We start from the raw sequence: 18,716 nt of genomic DNA, 5'->3' as shown, positions 1-18,716 counted from the left end.
CAATTCTTTTGAATAACGTAATACTTTATTTTGAACATTTTCTGGGAATAACCTATAACCTAATAAACTGTATTTTCCTAAACTCTAAAGGCTTCTTCATAGTTCTTGGTTTTCACTTTCAATACACGCTGTAAAGAGCAGTAAGCTATAGCAGTCAGGCACATACACACCGGTATAAAAATAATGATTTATAACGACAACGTAAAATTTATAAACAGGCCATTGGATATATCAAATAACTATTTAATGTACACTGTTCAAAATAAAATTATTTTAATTTTAAGTAACTTATCTATCCCTGTATTATAAAAATTTCAATCTTCATTTGTTGTCCACTGGAGATATATTAGATCGTTAGTGTTCTTCTTGATTCCGAGGTCCGAGTCTCCTTCCGAGACGCCCCGCGCCTGTGAGCTACATTTTCGGCCTCCAAGGTCCCCGCCCGGCTTCGCTGTAAAAGCCTTCAGGGCTATCAGCACAGAGGAGGTTTTTAGTCGGTAGTTTACACCCGAGCCCGACATATGGGCCCCGTTTCGGGGTCTTCAATATGTAAAAAAAACTTCATTTGTTGTTTATTTACTCAATTACCGCTGCAATATGGAAGTTTCGACGACTATAACTTTCAACACATTATTTTATTACCTTTTTGTTTCCATACAAGGCTAGATAAAATTGAATCAAATCAATTTTACTTTCATTTTAAACGTACATCGTCAATCAGGGTAGTAATTGCTATGCAACGTTTGAATCATGGAAGATTGACCGACTAGCGCAACCTTAAGAATAACCTAGAAGAGATAAAAATAAAGTTTGAGTATTCACTACGATAGAAAAAATGTAGATATGCCGGGTCGGTTATAATACAAAAGTTATAAAAACAAGATAAAAAAATATTTTCTTTAAATCCTTCAGTGGGAGGCTTCTTTGCACAAGATGCCGGCTAGGTCAAGGGAATCACAACGGTCCCTATTTCTTTCGTGAAGCAGTGATGTGTAAGCATTATTTTATTTCAGTCGGAAGCCTCTACCCGCTGACATCTTATTACCCCGTCCCCACCACCGTATGTCACCCCGTGGAACGGTCGCGCACGAAGTTGTCTGGTTATAGTGAAGTTACTGGGCAAATGAGACTTAACATCTTATATCTCAATGTGACAAGCGTAATTATTGTAGTGCCACTCAGAATCATTGGAATTTTCAAGAATTCTTAGCGGCACCGCGTTGTAATGGACAGGGCGTAACGTCCTTCTCATATTTTTCCTTATTGTTAAAAATAAACTTTAACAGCCCTATTGTATTTAGACAAAATCGAATCCATGTAATATATTGCTGTTTTTATTCATTCCCTATCTCCAATGACCTGACTTATAACAGGCATGTCTAATTTAGCGAAGAGGTTTCGTTCACAATAGGTGTATTGAACACCTGACGTCCGGTAACCATTGTGCCTTCACAAAGAATCAATTTACTGTCCACCCCCAAAATGTCCGTCTCGTATTTCTACCTGAGGTTTTGTTTACTAGGGTTCTCACTAGCTTTTTTTGTGTCTACGAACAAAATTGACGGAATAGTCTTGAGAGATAGATCTGTTTGTTGGCTCATACATATACGACAATAGCTGCTGCCTGCGAATTCGTCCGCGTAGATGTTTTGAGCAGTATATATAGTATGTCTGCATGTAGCGTGATAATATATAGCCTATATGTTGACCTGACTTCTACCTAATATTAATGCAAAAATGAAATTAAATCTATTCAGTAGTTTTTGCGCTTCTTCCCGGATAAAAACAAAACAAACATGAAGTATTGTTTTAAGTTAATATATAGTTTTTATTTTGTTAAGAAGTTAAGTTTACAGTTTTTTTATTGTGTATCGGCCTGAAGGGCGCCGTAGCTAGTGAAATTACTGGGCAAATGAGACTTAACCATTGTGTATTTATTTAAAAAAAAGAATTTTATAATTATATTATTTTCATTGCCAATGTTTATGGTAGCAGTAGACTTGGGGGATTGGATATCTATTTAATTAATAAATATTTAATTCTCGAATTCTGGCTTCAACCGTGTTTAGAGAATACCAGCTTTGAGAAGTAACTATTCAGTAATTCCCAAAAAAATGCTGACTAGACACGATTTGGCTTCTTAATGTTCATTTTATTATTACTTATAAGCTATTTTTTATTGAAGTAGGCGTTACTTTGCAGAAATCCGTAATTATCCAAATAATTTGAGTTTTCTTTGGTGTTAATTCCGCCAATATTTGTCTTTAAACAATTCGACACGTGTTTCGCCTCAGTCTCGTGCCAGATTTTGGCGACTCAACATGTCCTGAGGATGCCTCGTGTAGAGGCGAAACACGTGTCGAATTGTTTAAAGACAAATATTGGCGGAATTAACACTAAAGAAAACTCAAATCATTTGGATACTTATAAGCTTTCTGTAAAAACTTTGAACCAAATAAACCTTTTTATCATTAATATTGGCGTATCTATTGTTTTTTTTTATATACCTTTTACATTTTGTTAGCTGTAAGGAATCAGAAATAAATAAAACATAGAAATATAAAAATATTACCAAAACATCATTTAACAAACTCTGTAATATTTTATTTGAAACGTTTTCTGTTAATTTCTTTACAACATAAATGTAAGGTCTTCATTTATTACATCTAGCTCATAAAGGAATTAGCTATTAAGATAATTGTCGTTTATGGTAATTAATTAAACTATAACAAGTACAAAAACCTCATTGAATGGCAGTTTATTATTTAAATGGACATTTAACATAATAGGCTTGTCCCGTGTAAGATGTATAAATTATATTCTTCAATAAAGTAGTTTGTATAAGATCCAGTATAAGTATAAGCAATTTTTATTAGTTCAAATTAAGCCACAATAGTGGTATCTTTATTACATAATTAATACACCTAGATAGAGTCTCTGTTAGATAACAGAAAAAAACAGGCCAGGAATATTAGTTTAGTGCGCGTAACAAGCTACGTCTTACACTCGAGATTAACACCATGTGTTAGTGTGCGTGAATGGTTCAAAATTGAGGTTAGTTTCAAACTCAATTTTTTTAACGATCACAGCTATCATAGTCTATCTAGACATTTAAATGATCTAAGATATCTTTATGTATAAAATTTGACATAAAAATTTGTTTGTCCGCGCTCAGCTCCTAAACTACCGAAAAGATTTTAATAAATTTTGCACACAGTGTGCAGTTTGTTTCAACTCGAGAGAGAACATTCTATTTCAACTTTTATTATTTGAAGCACTTCTTTTTCAAGAAAACAAAGAAGATAGAATACAAACAAAAATGAAAAATTATTGTTTCTTTCATCTTTCATCGAAAAACTAATGATAATGTACACACTTTTACATTATAATGATATTGCAATTGTGCTTGTTATTCTATTTGTGAGTGATTATCTTAAGATACCAGAACCATTTGTTATTCAATACCTGGATTTTAAGATCCGCATCCTGTTCTAATCCTGCAAAGAGCGAAAGGTTCCGAAAGTGGGATGTGTGAATCGATTTGTTTTCATTTTTTTTGGCTTTATTAATAAATACCTTATTATTAGTAGGAAAGGCAAGTGTGCTTTTTTGAAACGGGCTATATTTTGCATACTTCTGAAGTGAAACTTCTTTAGAATCGTTGTGATTTCAAACCGGATACAACGGAAAAAACGACAGGTAAGAGACACAAATACGAAAATGTGTAGGATGAAGCCGGCAAAGAATGACACAGAAATATGCATACTATTGAAGTGAAAACTTCTTTATCATCGTTGTGACTTGAAAGTCGATGAAACGAAAAAGCGACAGTAAAAAAGGCAGTCACATCAATTCATAATATTTAACATGGGAGATAATGAGATAGGAAGCATAATACAATGTTTTGATACCAGGCGATCATAGTTAAAGAAGAGATTGTCTTAAGTATGGCGCGAGTATACCTTAATATATTCTGACTCCAAGCGCACGACGCATTACTACATAGACACCATGAGAACATATTATTATATATATTAGTGGTGGTAGGAATGTCTTTCATAGCGGTTGAAATCAAGTGTCATCTTAGCAACACGTACCAGGAATTCATATGCAGTTTAGAGGTTCAGTCACCATGCAGGTTTCACTTCTGACATGTGTACTTTGTACGCACGCAATGTTTTTTTTTTTAATTTCGTAAACATTTTCAACAAAAGAAGTTGAAACAATAAAATTTTGATGTAATTTATACAAATATATTTTTATTTGTATAATTAAGACTAGGCATCTTAATGTAAGAACATTTACATATACTTCATTTTTATGAAAATAAGGAACGAGACGAGCAGGAGCTATACTACAACTGCGCTCGTCACCTTGCGACATAAGATGTCAAATCTCATTTGCCTAGTAATTTCCTTCAGTAATACTTCCTGATTCCTGTAAATTCGGAAATCCCGCGCGATCGAAAATTATCGATCCTGTAAATATCGAGATTGTAATACGTGGAATGCCTTACAAGTAGACACAATATAACCACTGTGTAGTATTATAAATACACTTTACATTCATGTAACCAGAAACCGCACATAATATTGAGTAGAATTTTGTGTTGTAACATAACGCGCATGCATCACGCATTGCAAATATAACACAATATTAATAAATCCAACCACATACCAAATCAGATATTACTGCATTCATGACATATTGTCTTGATCTGCTCCTGGTATCATAAATATGGCATGAAAATGTTCTAGAATCATGTTTTCTTAACAAACATGAGCGAAAGAATTCGCATGTGTTGTCGTCATATATATTCTTACTATTACATTTATTATATACAAGTATTAACTCTCCCACTTTTGGTGGTTAACTTTCAAACAGCACCTTCACTTATATATAGGTTTTAAATTAATTGATTTATATATTTTTTATTTATTTAATATATGACGTTTCGTATTTATTAATTTATAATTGGACACCCCGTAGTTGTCATAACATAACGTACATATTATAATTTTTAAGATTTTAAAAATGTCACAGTATGTGCAGTAATATATTGTAATATCCTTATTACATAAAAGGAATAAAATAAAAAAGGTATCCTGGTAATTAAATTGTATTTTTTAAGAGTATTATAACTTTTTTAGAGCAACGTAGAAACGTGAAAGTAAGTTTAGGTCGGACGTAAGAGTGTCGCAATTAAGTCCGCAAAATGAAACCGCGTATCGGAACATGCACCAAACAGTTGCGATATTAAAACAAATATTTACCTTAATATCGGTGTGTAAAACAAATCCCTTGAGTTCGTTATAAACACTTATGTACGCACTGTTTCACAATCTTTTCACCTGAGCACTGAAATGGAATACATTATTTTATCGAGCGTTTGTTTCGTTGCGCGGGCGCAGCGCGGCGTCTGTCGCTGTGTGCGGCGTACTTGCTCTACACGACTCGAGTGTCGATTGCCGGGGCCGATTCTTCGCTTTAACCCCACTCTATTAACGAAACACTGAGATAAGGACCGTAAGCATCCCGTCGCCAGCCCTAATCCTAAGCGTGTCGACTGTCGACCCGACCGTCTTCCTTTTTCACTGTCAGACCTGTGGAATTCCGACTATCTTTATAGTGACAATAACTCTAAGCTCACGAAGATGTAGAGGCAATCCTCTTGAGATGTTATCTTGTTTAAAGCAGTTATTGTGAAAGGCGTGGGTGTAATTACAGATAAGTGTAAAAGCATAGAGCACTCTTAAAATTACTTTTACTTTTTCAATGTGCATAAATTATGATAGTCCAATCGAATATAAAAAATAGAAAATAACATAATAAATCTTATATAAAGGTGTATGTAATGTGCATTACTCAAAGAGTGGGCGCCTATTCCCGTAGACGTAGAGTATTTATTCTTATATTTTGTCTTATTAAACAAACGGCAAGAAAAGCCGATATATAAAGAATATATACTTTTTCGCTAACTTTTTATATTTATAAAGTATTATTTAAGTTTAAGATTTATTATTTATGGGTATATAATAAATATGTACTCTAAAATTAAATATAAAAAAGCAAGCCAAGTGCGAGATGGTGTTTTTATTATATTTTAATCGTGGTGTCGACATACAATTATACAAGATATAACCTCATCTACATAATATGTACCTATGTAATCGTGTTTCGTTTTGTAAGACACCGAGCAAGTGATATTAGTGGTCTTATGGCAATTTTCAGGGTTTCTTTTAAAATTAAGATATACAGGCTGTCACAAAAATAGCCGTAAAGCCGAAAGGGGGTTTAGTGGGGCCTTATAACGAATCCATTCACAATATTTAAGAACCGTAGTAACGCTGTATAACATACCCCAAAAAAATAAAAAAATATTATTTTCACTGATGTGCAAACCCTATTTCAGAAAATTAATGAGTAACTACGAAGAATGTACCTAAATCCCACCTAATTTGCGGAACAACAAAAATTTTAAAAGACCTAACCTAACGAAACAACTTAAACGAACACTTACAGAAACGGCTCAATGTGCCTTGCTCAATACACAACCTCGCGCGTCGGGATATGGTGTGTATGGCAGTTCGCACCATCGTCGGTGTTATTGATGCGAAAACCGATCCATAACGCTGTTCCACCTCGGCATCAGTTGGGCATTTGGAGAAATACAATCTGTCCTTGACGTTACCCCACAAAAAGAAATCCAAGGGTGTGAGGTCCGGAGAACGAGCAGGCCAAAGCACCAGTCCCCCACGGCCGATCCATCCTTGGGGAAAGCGAACGTTAAGATGTTCTCATACGTTGCGAGCAAAATGTTCCGGAGCTCCATTATGCTAAAACACCATGTTTCTTTGGTTTCAAAGTCATCCTAAAAGTAAGTAAGTAGCAAACATTTATGAATGAAAAATAGAAAAACTATTAAAGTACACAATTATTAGGTGAAATAGGTACTTCGGACTTTCCGTTTAATAATCCAGATTATTCCCTGACATGACATACATGACATACTAGAGTTAAATTTAATTAATTATATTTTTTTACGGGATATTTTGTGACACTATTTAAAATTTTTTGTAAATGACATGTTTCTATCTGCATGGCTGCCATTTTGACTTCGCCATCTTATATTTACACACTCTATCAAAATGTCTGTTGTCAAAGTTTCTAGAATTCGAAATTCGAGAATGTGTCACGTCTTTGTTTCTATTATCAAAAGTTATGAAAACAGTGACAACAATACACTGTTCACTGAAGATCATTTTGAATGGGCTTTGTTGCTCTATGGGCTTCTTACTCTTTTAATTATGTAAGTAATGTACTAACGAACATTAGTAACAATTTTTATGCAAAAGAGAAAATATCATTTCGTTGTAACAATAGGCTAGACTACATATAGGTGAGTAACCCAAATAATATGTGAACAAAATGTTTATATTTGTATTTTCTGCTTCGATAGAAACCTACATGCAATGCACAAGATACCTATCAGGAAAATTTTATCAAAGAAAGAAGCGATAAAACTCCATAATCACGAATGAGCGCTTGTATGAAAAACATGATGGGTTGGCTGCTTTAGAGTACGTCGGAGCTAGTGATTTTACTGAGGTAATGAAGGTAATATCTTATATCTGCCCTGTGTTTCCCGGGGGCATAAAAAGTATAGGGAAATCCCAGGCCCGAGGGTTTTGTAAGAGTCGACTAAGAGCATTTACCAGTGGGAAGCATCTTTGCACAGGATGCCAGCTAGATTATAGATATAGTAATGTTTAAACATTATTGTTTCGATCTGAAGGCACCCTAGCTAGTGAAATTACTGGAAAAATGAAACTTAACATCTTAAGTGGTGGTGACGAGCGCAATTGTAGTGCCGCTCAGAATTTTTGACTTTGAAAAGAATCCAAATTATCATAAGCTGTACGTCTTGCTCGTCTCATCCCTTAAAAAATCTCTAAATGCGCATTAGCGATGTCGTTTACGATTTTGTGTTCATCAAGAATCCTAAGCGGCACTGCATTGTAATGAGTAGGGTATGTTATTTACGACCAGGTAAAGGATGCTTTGTTCATATCGTCACTCGACACATCGTTTTTAGTTGTCAACAAAATACGTGTTTGTATTCAGAAAATATCGTCATTAGTGAATTTAGGAGATGTTCACAAAAATCGACTGTAATTTTTTATATCACATTGCTTACATACTCTTGCAACACAAGAGGAATTACAGGAGTGTATTCTACCAGTGGGACGCTCCTTTGCACAGGAAGCCGGCTAGATTATGGGTACCACAACGGCACCTTTTTCTGCTGTGAAGCAGTAATGTGTAAACATTACTGTGCTTCTGTCTAAAGAGCGCCGTGGCTAGTAAAATTACTGGGCAAATGAGACTTAACATCTTATGTCTCAAGGTGACGAGAATTTGTGGGTTTTTCAAGAATCCTAAGCGGCACTGCATTGTAATAGGTAAGGCGTATCAATTACCATCAGCTGAACGTCCTGCTCGTCTCGTCCCTTATTTTCATAAAAAAAACTGTTGCCGGATTTTTATTATGTTATAGTACATCACGGATTGCATCTTTTTTTTGGAGAGGAGGAAAATACATTTACGTATTTAGACCCTGAAATGGTATTTACTTGAGAAGTTTGTTTGAAATGTGATTGTGTATGTGGTATATGTCAGTCCGTCAGTCTGTCCATGTGCGAGTGTGGGTGTTGTGAACGACTATAGGACTGGGACTCACGTCTCGTCGGGTATCAAAACAAATTTATCATCATACCGGAACAAATTTAGTTGGTTTAATTAAAATTAAATTCAATCGAGTTCATGGGCAGCTTTTTTATTTCCACCAGGAGACAATCCGCTGGTTTGCCACCTAATGAGGTGTAAAAAAATATATCTATAGTTTGCGGTCGAAAAAGTCACATACTCATGTCAAAGTTGTAATTTTACCAAAACTTTGTGTGGAAAAGTTATTGTTTACTGTGTCGTTTGCATTGTTTTAAAATATAAAGTGTAATGATATGTTTGTAGTGGGTTTTTATTAGTAAAAAGTTATTTTCACGTTTAAAACAAAAAATTTAAGAAAGATATTTCTCTATTTTCGGGAAACACAACGTTCAGTAAATTTACAAAGCAATATTTAGATTTGATTAGTAGAAATCAATGCTACGTACGATATTCAAAATTACGTATAATATAAATAAAGAAAAAAAAATATATAATATATATATATATTTTATTATATATATATACCGATTTTGATTGACAAGTCGTAAAAAGTCAGCAACGCTTGGTATTTAGCACGTTAGTATTATGAATATTAAAACACCAGCTTACGCATCCATTGACTTATCGAAATTGGTCACGCATTATCGGGCTAGCAGATCGTCTATATATAAGTATATTCTATGTCCATTATACTGAGGGCGTCCCATAACACTTTAGGTTGAGTTCACATTATATAATGTGACGTCGAAGAAAGCTGCTCTTATATCAATGTGGTCAAGGTAAATCAAAATCGTATTGATATTATTTTTAAATTAATTAATTCCATTCATCCATTCCTGCTCATGTCCAACATACTTCAGTTGGTGCTGGGGCTGCTGCTTCGACTGCCGAAGAAAAAAGCGTCGCAAATATATTGGTCTCAGTGAGTCATACCTCTTTGTGCCGTTTGGTGTTGAGACACTTGGCCCGTGTGCCCAGAGGCGCGGAGAATGTTCAAACTACTATTAACGCGCCTCAATAAGGCTACTGGAAACCCAAGCGCTGGCAGCTATTTCGGTCAACGGATCAGCCTAGCTATCCAGTGCGGAAATGCTGCCAGTATTCTTTGTACGCTTCCACGTAATGATAGTTTTAATTTTATGTAGTCATAGTATTGTAAATATAGTTATAAGATTTGTTTTGTTTGAATAAAAAAAATTACTATAATGATAATAATGACAATTGATTAAGTCCATATTTGTTATTGGTTTACACTTAACTAAATTTGAACGTCCGCTGAGACTTTTAAATATGCTTCTAAACACATACTGTGCTTACGGTTGTTGAATTTTTTTTTATTTAGAGTCTCCGAGAGACGCGGCATGAACTTAAAACAGGCGTAGTCGCTGGCAAAAGTTAGTGTCAGTAATATTTCATTGAACTGATATATAGCACAGTTACCTTCATGTTAAAGTTATTCAATGCTTTTTCAAAGTACCTTCTTAATTAGTTCTTTATACAAATGAATATAATATTATATACTACATTTTTTGTCAATTCATATATCCGTAATCGTAGTGTATATCAATCTTAAGGTTGGTATAAAAAATACAAGATTATAGTGATTGATCAATCAATGTGCATATTATAATTCAAACTTTATTCATTTAGCATATTTAATTAATACAAGTTGAAGGACTTCCCTTTTATGTTCGAAGAACATATTGTGTTAGGGAAATATCAATTAAAACATTAACTTAATGTGATACAGGTACAAAAGCAACTTAAAGGTTTCTATAAAACAAAATAATTAATTAATTTTATTTCTTATTAAAGATTTTTTGAACATCCATTGTCCATCCAGCAACGGAATTCTGATGACTGTCTCTAACAATGTATATAATAACGATATTTTTCAAAAGATGGATGGACATCCATATTGATAAAAATAGAAAATGAGTTATTTAATATAAGTAAGTAATTGTACTTTAATTTAAATTTTCGTAAAATTAGTGGTTAGTTAATTTGATTTATTAGTGGTTTTTTTAATTGAAATTTTGATTTCAATTGTATTTTCTATGGGTTATGCCTGAAATAAATTATTATTATTATTAACATTTCAACAGATTTTTGTTCTCGACTTTAGGTCGGTAATGAAGATGTGGTGTTGATGAGCTGTGTGTTAATGAATGATGATTGGTATGATTTTCGTCTTGGATTGTCAAAGAAGTTGGGTTCATAATACAGCGGACTATAGAGCAATTATCTATAATTATTGATTTTTGTAAGGGAATATATGTATTTTCGTGAAGATCTAAAAATTTGAGAGCAGATTTCAAAGATTTTGCTATTACACCTGTTGACGAAATTATAATGGGTATAATTCTGACAGTTTCTTGGTGCCACATTTGTTTGATTTCATCTGCAAGTGACATATATTTTTGGATTTTTTCGGTGTGTTTCTGCTTAAGATTGTGGGTATTGGGTACGGCTACATCTATCAGGTAGGTTGTTTTTGACTGTTTAAAGGTTAGTGTGATGTCAGGCCTATTACTTATTATTGTATTTTTAAATTCTGTTAGTGTGAAATATCAGATTAAGTCCAAAACTTAAACTAATAACAATGTTTTTAATGAATACCTTAAATTTTGTAAAATATACAACTGAATCGTCACAACCCGATATTATATTAAATAGTTTGATTTTCCTTAGGTATTTATATATAAAAGGGAATGTGTGCGTGTGTGTATGTGTGTGAAAACAAAAACCGTTAGCCCAAAAGAAATGACCATTTGCACACATATAAAGGACGACACACACCGACACGATCATTGCTCACATGACAGTGATTTTAATATTTTAAACATAGCTGGAACGCAATATAATTATGTATACATATATGTATATATACCTATGCATTAGTAGCATTGGAACACCACCTAATATTAAATTTGTGTCATTTAATAATAATATAGCGCACCCCACTATCAGCTCGAACCATTTGACCGCGTGCAATGCTAAGCTGCTCGAATTGTCGAGGACCCAGTGCTTTATGAACGTTCGTATCACTTGGCGTTGCGTACCGCATTTATCACGGAGCGTGTTCCGAACTGTTGTTACACCTGATTCCTGCCGCTGAATTCTACCTTTAAAAACATTAAAGTGACACTTATGTCCAGACTGATGACACATCACAATATTATCGATGCGCAGAGCATATCACAATACGACCCCGATCAAATCACTCAGCGCTCTTCCGAGTGAGATTTATTACCAGAGCAAAACAGTACCTACGCCGTGTTATTGCAGGAAAAATACGCGTAATGTCAACACTGCTTCAAACTAAAAAAAGGTGTACAGGTGTACACCAAGGAAGGTTCCTTAAGGGCCAGCAACGCTCCTGTGTTTCCTCTGGTGTTGCAAAACAATGTGAGTGGTGGCGATCACTTAACGTCAGGTGACTCGTACGTCGTTTGTCTTCTCTTCCATATAAAAAAAAACATTGCGTACAAAGTACACATGTCAGAAGTGAAACCTGCATGGTGCATGAACCTCTAAACTGCATATGAATTCCTGGTACGTGTTGCTAGGATGACACATGATTTCAACCGCTATGAAAGACATTCCTACCACCACTAATATATATAATAATATGTTCTCATGGTGTCTATGTAGTAATGCGTCGTGCGCTTGGAGTCAGAATATATTAAGGTATACTCGCGCCATACTTAAGACAATCTCTTCTTTAACTATGATCGCCTGGTATCAAAACATTGTATTATGCTTCCTATCTCATTATCTCATGTTAAATATTATGAATTGATGTGACTGCTCTTTTTACTGTCGCTTTTTCGTTTCATCGACTTTCAAATTACAACGATGATAAAGAAGTTTTCACTTCAATAGTATGCATATTTCTGTCTCATTCTTTGCCGGCTTCATCCTACACATTTTTGTATTTGTATCTCTTACCTGTCGTTTTTTCCGTTGCATCCGGTTTGAAATCACAACGATTCTAAAGAAGTTTCACTTCAAAAACTATGTACATAGTTCTGCTGCTAATAACAAAAAATAATATTAAGATATAATTGATACATTAATTTATAGACATTGTTATGCTTTTATTTTAGATTTATTTATATTATGTGGGTGGTCTTATAAAGGCGTTGAGTAACAGCTGCAGCTCAGGAAGGAAGGACGTATTGTACTTCTGAAGGGTACTCTTGTCACGATGCATTGTCTTACCATTCACAATAAAGCAGAAAAAAAAACAAGTTGTGGTTTGAAATTATAATTTGATTAAACGGGAAAGCAAAAGATGCTTTGATGATCATAACTATTGTTAGTATGCACGAGTTAAAAGGTAAGGACTCCGTGTCACCTTACATAACAGTGAGGCACCAAAACAAGCCGGTAAACGTGTTAATACATAGCCCCACGCATACACTTACACTAATACAAGCCGATCGGCCGCCATTATGAGATTTGCCATCGTCTGTGACAGATCAGTTCGCGTCGCAATAAAATATTTTGAAAATGCCGTCGTGCGTTGTGAAAAAGTGTAAAAACGATAATATAAAAGTATTTATGGATATATGATTATTAAAGGGAGAAAAAATTGTGTAACTGGTATACCCCGTAACCAAACACACACTAAAACAGCATAAAGGTGCTTCAATCGCTAATATCACGGCGCGGAGTCCTTCTTTTTTTACTAGTCCGTGATTGTTAGATGGTTTGTAAAGTGGCTTTGATTTAGTTCAGTACAGCCTTGTTTCACTGCGGCCAATGTGATCTATTGTAATAGACACTGTTAAGGCGAAGAGTAAGCAGAAAACACGCAAACATGATGTTTTTAGACAAGTTTTGTGGTGAAAGTATAGCATTTAGAGCTATGAACACTATTTAATCCTTATATCCTTAAGTCTTATTTGTAGGTTGCTAATGCTTGCCGTTGGTTATAGTTAACACTGCCGAGCCTTTTTGAACTACCACTTTTCTTTGAAGTTAAATAAGTTTTTTGGCATGGCGTGACGCATTTTTTTGGTACTTCTCTCAGAAAAGTTATTCTTATAGCTTGTACTTTTTTGTGTAGGTTCATTTATTGAGATTAGTAGTGAATAACGAGGATTGTAAGCATATAAACTGTTTTCATTTCATAAATATTATTAGATACTAAGATGATTGTTTTGCGTCTAAACAATTTAGATATTTATAGTTTTTAGGGTTTATTTTCTTTTTATTACTTAGGCGCAACTCGTTTACTTAAGATATTTTCATAGTAAATTTCTAGCATGACCTAGGTTGGTAAACACTGTTAATCTTATTTATTAATGAAAGAGTAAAATGTTCCTGGTATTCCGCCATTTCATTTATCTAATTATTATTTTCATCTTATATTCTGTTTTTAATTCATTAATAACACTTGCACGTTTTAAAATTTTTACTCACTAAATAAAACAATTGAAAATAAGAAATTGAAGGTTAGATTATTAATTACCATATATAAATATGACGTTGTTATTGAATATTAACGAATATGGATGTATGGGCTCGAACCCTATGCCTGTCCATTAGGACAGAAGAAGAAACCAAAAACTGGATGGTACAGAAACGTGACGCCATGTTGCCGTGACAGACTTCCGGTCTCGTTGCATTATTATCCAGCTACCTCGTAGTCGTGCCTAAAGAAGTATAACTTCAAAATAGATCCCTTTTTTAACTTGGTCGATTTGTTGGCGCCAACCCACGAGTTAACCCCAACTAAAAATCTCTCAACCCACCTAAAGAAGTTATCGCTTCAAAAATGAATTGTCTCACTAGTAACCTAAATAATGTTTGTGAGTTTGAAGCAAACATTTGTCATATTAAATGATTTAAAACGAATTGGTACGAAAGTGATACGAAAGAAGCTAAAGGATTAAAACGTGTGTTTTTAAGTTACATTTTAATTATTATTTTCCGGTCCAGTTATATTATTATTTATCAATCCCCTGTAACCGTGCTCTGAAAAGGTCACAAAACATCGGGTTAACTATAACAATAATAAAAACTAATGTAAAAACACAGTTACAATTACACGCGTTTTAATCCTGTTAAAAATGTTTTATTTAAATGTGTAATATTCGCGGTAATCAGCGAGTTAAGAGCAACATTTTAGGTTAATGTTACGATGTGTAAATCCAAACAAAGTGCCCGTGAAATATTTATTTTCTACCTTAAGGCGAAGAGTAAGCAGAAAACACGCAAACATGATGTTTTTAGACAAGTTTTGTGGTGAAAGTATAGCATTTCGAGCTATGTTCACTACTTAATCCTGTTACACATACCCTTAAGTCTTATTTGTAGGTTCATAATGCATGCTGTTGGTTATAGTTAACACTGCCAAGCCTTTTTCAACTACCACTTTTCTTTGAAGTTAAACAAGTTTTTTGGCATGGCGTGACGCATTTTTTTGGTACTTCTACAGTACCTACACAAAAAAGTACTAGCTATAAAGCTTGTACTTTTTTGTGTAGGTCCATTTATTGAGATTAGTAGTGAATAACGAGGATTGTAAGCATATAAACTGTTTTCCACGCAAGAATTTTGAAAATATTGGCTTTGTTACATAGATGGCGGGCCGGCAGCCGTGAACTCATATCGCTCAAGGTCGCTGGCATTTAGTGTCGTCTTAATAAATTACATTACGTATATGGCAATTAGCGGTATTTACCAACAGACCGGATATTCGTTTGTAAACGTAATGAGCATAAAAAATGAGTTCCTACACCTTCACCGTTGAATTTTGTTGTCTATTAAGATTAAGATTTACAATTCTTGCTTCGTTGCGAATAAACTATTTGATATCTACAAGAGAAATGAGTTTTGATGTATTTTACGTAAATTTTATAATTAATTCTACGCATAATTTGAATTTGATAAATGTGCGAATATGTTTAAAAGTGTGCATGAACTCACCGGTGATAGGTTACAGTGAGTTTTGATTTGAACTACTGTTCACAAAACGGAACGATTTGGTATTTTCGTCTCGCGTTGCACGCTGTGTGTCTGAATGCCCACTAAACTTGCCTCAAACGTCATTTTGATAGTAGAGGTCACTTGACCGCTACGCAGTGCAAGGGGAAAAAGGCTAAGCTTTTTTAGATAAACCGAGATATTGTTAGTCTATTCTCTTTAAATGTCCTTCATAACCGTAGTTACTTTTTATGAACACCCTACATGCAGATGGTAAGGACTACGTGAAGATGGCTGTTGTGTTTGTGGTGGTCAGAGCTTCGATTATTTCGAGGGGGAGAGAAATCCAATTTGATATCTTGTGGTATATTATTAATCATACAATCCAAAACATATTATTCCTAAAAAGACTGACGTGAAATTATTTCCGGGGCATGATACTGTTCCCTAGGTCAGTAGGTATATCATAATGTATGTAACTAATCTCATTACTGAAACAAGTTAACAAAAATTAGCTTATCACTATATTGCGCAACTGAGTTACCTTAATTAGTCATATGCAATAAGCAACTTAAGTGAAGGGAAAATATTACAAAATATTCCGTGAATATTAATGGCTAAGTACTAACATAAATATAATTGTTATTAATTAGTTTGTATAAAACAAAAACAACACGAATACATTCAAAAATTTACATTTTAATATGTTCCTGCATTGATTTTAGATTTACGATTATGTCAATCAGATAAAACAAGGTTTTATGTAGGTACTTGAACCACATTTGGCATATCATTAGAGTTTTAAAATATAAAGTTTCCAGAAGTATCAAGGTGAATGAGTTTTGACATTGGAATATAGAGCTAGTACCCACCTCTTTTTTTATTTGCCCAGAATAGGTGGTATATCATATTCATAATTGGGGTAATTGTAATAACTATGACGGGTACTCACGATATATATTTCATTGAATCATCAAAACGGGCACAAAACGGCTTTAACAAGTGTATCACATAGGCGCACGGCAACGGTGGAACGGCTAGTGGCATATCTACCATACATGAAAGGGGTCACTGATAAAATAGGTAGTGTACTGAGGAGGAAGTTTTAGATTAAAACAAAAAGTAGTCGCCTACCTACATTCACCAAAAGACAGTATTCCATACCAGTGCCCCGGGGTCTATAAACTTCACTGCAGCTGCGGAAGCTCTCATATCGGACAAACAAAACGAGCTTTCTCAACGCGTTAAGGAACACATCAGCGGAGTAAAAAATAACAATTCTAAAAAATCTGCAATAGCCGAACACTTGCTTAAAGACGGTACCAACCATTGGATCGAGCTGCACAACCCACCAGTGATTTCTGCTGAATGCCAATACATCCCACGGCTTGTTAGCGAAGCTATAGAAATTAAAAAGCATCCTAGCAATTTTAATAGGGAGGAAGGTTTTAGGCTAGCGCAAACATGGAATCACGTGGTCTCTCTCTGCAGTCACAAATGCAACAAAAGATCCGAAAGTATGGACGTCTTCGGTAGTGCGTCGTGAATTAGGGAATCAAAGATCAAAACGAACTAGGTGCCAAGTGGATAGATTTATGTACTATTAGTGTCAAGTGTTAATGTGTCAAGTGTTTCTCGCCGTCTCCGCAGTCCCTTTGTTCAGCAGTGGATGATGATGTTAATGACGACGATATGCGATTCCCTTTTTCACCAATGATTAATTATTTTGTAAGCTTTCGTGTCAAGAACTATCGCATTGTAGTAATATCAATGATAATTTCTATGAACATAATACTTGTTTTAAAATTGCTAGACTTTTTAGGCCAATTAAGTAAACTTAATATATGTAATATATATAATATGTAATCACTTGGCTTTGCATAGGGACGTCACTTTATTCTACCGCATTTATCACAGAGAGTGTTCCTGCCGCCGAACTCCACCTTCAGAAACGCCACAAATTAGGATTTCATCCCCACCATCTGGATGTGTGGCGTTCCTCAACAGTGTGGTTTTCAAGAAACTTTCTTCCACGTACAGAAAACCATACTTTTGTTCTATAAAAAAAATAACCAAAGTTACCAAATAAGCCAACCATCTGAGTGATATATATTTGTTTATAGTTGTATATTTAATTCCGGAAATGAGGGAGATGTTTGGACTTGTATAATATAGTTTAAAAACCAAGTTTCTGTATTGAAAGATAATCATATCTAACATATTATCTAGTTTTAAGTTCGGTTTTTTTCAGTACTATCTAAAATTTATTTTAAACTAATTTTTAGCCCCAAAACAAATAAAGAGTACCAATCATTAAACAACTTTCTTGTAAACGGTTTGTTACCAATATTAATTGCGAACTGTCCTAATTATATACTTCAACCCCGATATCTAATGATAAATATGATGGAAACGCCCAAGGCCAGATATGTGAAACTCCACTAGTATTCTTTGCATATAAACGACATCCATACAACCCTTATTTTATGCCTTCAGAGGTCAAACGTAATTTCCAAAAATGACGTCATCTAAGAAACCAACGAAAAAATCTGAATCTGTAATTTCAACGTTTAAAGTTTATTTAGATTGGTTGTGCTATATACTTTTTTTTATAATAACAGACTAATATTATTTCGAATTTTTAATTCTTTAGTTTGGTCATACGTTTCAAATGATTTTGACACTCTGGCTCATGTCCAAGCAACTTCAGATGGTGCAGGGGCTGCTGCTTCGACTACCGAAGACAGCAAACGTCGTAAATATGTCCGTCTCAGTGAGTCTTACATCTTTCTACAGTTTGGTGCCAAGATACTTGGCACGTGGAGCCCAGAGGCAGTGAGACCTACCTACGTGCCTGAATAGGACTTCTGCAAACCCAAGCGCTGGGAGCTATTTCTGTCAACGGATCAGACTAGCTATCCAACGCGGAAATGCTGCCAGTATTCTTGGTACACTTCCCTGTAGTGATAGTTTTAATTTCATGCTGTTTTATTGTAAATAAACTAATCATTATTATATAAACACATTTATCTACTTTCAGCAGTGTAAAATTT

General features: G+C 34.4%; 1 protein-coding gene across 1 annotated transcript in view; it reads right to left on the bottom strand.

The window, feature by feature from the left end:
* Positions 1 to 5,448, bottom strand: part of LOC126976465 (patched domain-containing protein 3) — an 80,983-nt gene extending 75,535 nt beyond the window's left edge. The window contains exon 1 of the mRNA XM_050824795.1: positions 5,274 to 5,448. The gene's annotated coding sequence lies outside the window, so the exon portion shown is untranslated. The remainder of the gene's footprint in view (positions 1 to 5,273) is intronic.
* Positions 5,449 to 18,716: the final 13,268 nt, after the last annotated feature.

This window comes from Leptidea sinapis, chromosome 41 (genome assembly GCF_905404315.1).
Source record: "Leptidea sinapis chromosome 41, ilLepSina1.1, whole genome shotgun sequence".
Taxonomy (NCBI): domain Eukaryota; kingdom Metazoa; phylum Arthropoda; class Insecta; order Lepidoptera; family Pieridae; genus Leptidea; species Leptidea sinapis.
This window is presented reverse-complemented; position numbering and strand designations above follow the sequence as displayed.